Source organism: Tachysurus vachellii, chromosome 24 (genome assembly GCF_030014155.1).
Source record: "Tachysurus vachellii isolate PV-2020 chromosome 24, HZAU_Pvac_v1, whole genome shotgun sequence".
Classification (NCBI taxonomy): Eukaryota; Metazoa; Chordata; class Actinopteri; order Siluriformes; family Bagridae; genus Tachysurus; species Tachysurus vachellii.
Window position 1 is genome coordinate 350,169 of NC_083483.1, and position 2,332 is coordinate 352,500.

Here is a 2,332-nt window from a genome sequence, read left to right on the forward strand (position 1 = left end):
TGTGTGGTTGTACTGTGTAACTCCCAATGTCAGGATAGAGTTTTACATTAGTGTGTAGATCACCTTTACACCTGAAATTCCGGGATAGAAAATAAGGACTGAAGAAGGAAATAGTGTTAATTATTGTAATAAAGAATCATACACAGTGTTAATAAATCCACGACTACAGATGTGTTTGTGCATTAACTCGTCCCTTTAGTCCGAGAGTCTCAGTTGTTTATTTCACAACTTCTGTCCACTTCATAATCATCTCATCTCATATATGTCTAGTTATAAGACCTTGTAGTTTAGTTCATAGTCATAGTCATCTAGTTATAGTCAAGTCACTCAGCAATGTTTCATCCTAAACCTCAGAGATTTTAGAAATCACCTCAATACAGACAATCGTAATAAACAACACTTTGTTCTTTTCAGAGTCGAATATCTAACAATAGCTTTAACTTGTACATCATCAAAAGACAACGTTGGCTTCCATCAGCATGAATAACGTCCAGAGTCTCGATTCCAAAACAGAAACACTTTAAATTCTCCTCTGATCATCAGATGATGTGACGTCATGTACAGATACTTGGTCTCTCACACAGCCAGACGCTTATAGAAGCGCTAGACTCTGGAGAGTGTTAAACACAGGAGCAGTGTATACTCTCAGACGCAATCACGGCTCATTCAATGCACTCATTAGCTGATAAAAATAACACAGCATCTGTGTTTTGATGGCTATCGATCATGAACATCTCTGATTAAAATGCCTGCCTTGTGTTAGTAGGTGTGGTGAAATGTTGTGAGAAGTGAAACGATCAGACAGAAATAATACGTCTCTGTGTGTCTTGTGTCCTTTAATAACCTCTTTGTGCAACTCAGCAGCAAAGTTTGTGTTTCTTTTTCCCTGCAGCTTTTTCATCTTGTGTGCTGGGTAAAAAAAGATGACAGTTCATTAGCTGTTCCTTTAACTTGGAGAAAGATGCTCCATATATCCTGAACGTATTGAATAAATCATTCTGGCTGTCAGTGACGGGGACAAGAAAAGACGAGCTCATTTATATTCTTTATTATTGGCTTTCAGATAAACTGCGAAGTTAATCTTTTCTTAAGGAGACTCCAGAAAGATGGACATTTAATTGAACTATAAATTAAGAATGACTAGAAACATAAAAATGTGTGTGTGTGTGTGTGTGTGTGTGTGTGTAATAGTTAAAGGGACGTATCAATACTAGTTTTTATTGTATCACACAGTTCAAGGTCAGAATCTACTGTAGATGAGTTTTAAATCTCAGACAACTTATTAGCGTTCACATGTGATTTAAAATCATCACAAACTGAGATCAGAACTAGGAGATGTGTGTGTGATCACCTGGGATCATCTCAGCCTCAGTCTCACTTCATAATAACTTTCTGTTGAGCTCCGTTCACAAAAATCTAGCAGGTGTATTAAAGGTAAAGAATTTAAAGATGCCTCTAAACCTGAGCTCTTATACAGATGTCTTTCTGCTCTGACTGGTGAAGACAGTGAGGTGTTTTGATAAAAGACTGAACTTTAACACTGATGTGTTAAGTTGTGTGTTTGTACATTAAAATTCTGGAGCTGGTACTGAATGATGCTAGGGCCATCTGCTGGACACACTGGGTCATTACATGGTCTCGGGTTAGTTATAAAGTCTCTACGGTCAAAAAATAAGGATTAAAAAGATTTTAAATGTTTGATTGCTTTTTCTTTCTATCCTTATTATTATTATTAATTATTATTTAGTTAATAATAATAATAGTTATTATTATTATTGATTGTTTATTTAATTATTGTTATTACTATTAATTATTACTATTAATAATAACAAAAACAACAATAATAATAATAATTATTATTATTATTATTATGTTTTATTTTATTCTTATTTTCTAGCGATCCGAGCCAGCAGATGGCGCAAGAGCAGTTATGTATAAAACCGCGACATTACTGTAGGTGTGTTCACTCAATGCAGATGTCTGTGTCTCGCGCACATTCTAGCATTGTCCATAATCATATGCACATAAGGTGAACAGCAGGTTCTTGTCCCATAGATATCTACACCTGTAAATATCTATGGGCGACATCTAGGTGTAGATATCTATGGGTGTAGTTATCTATAGGTGTAGATATCTAAGGGTGTAGTTATCTATAGGTGTAGATATCTAAGGGTGTAGATATCTAAGGGTGTAGATATCTATGATTACACGCCTTAAATCACCTTTAGAACGTCTCACTGGTGTATCAGGCCTCAATGTGCGCAGGGACGTGCGGGTTTGAACACATTACTGCTAAGCGGATCAGTGCATTAGAGGCTAAACTCGGGGCTTA

General features: G+C 36.0%; 1 protein-coding gene across 3 annotated transcripts in view; it reads left to right on the forward strand.

The window, feature by feature from the left end:
* Positions 1-2,253: 2,253 nt before the first annotated feature.
* The window catches only part of gaa2 (alpha glucosidase 2), a 14,094-nt gene continuing 14,015 nt past the window's right edge, over positions 2,254-2,332 (forward strand). For 2 of the 3 annotated variants that reach the window (XM_060860085.1, XM_060860086.1), the window contains exon 1: positions 2,256-2,332. This exon is cut by the window's right edge and continues 74 nt beyond it. The gene's annotated coding sequence lies outside the window, so the exon portion shown is untranslated. The other variant, XM_060860084.1, reaches the window with a different exon arrangement.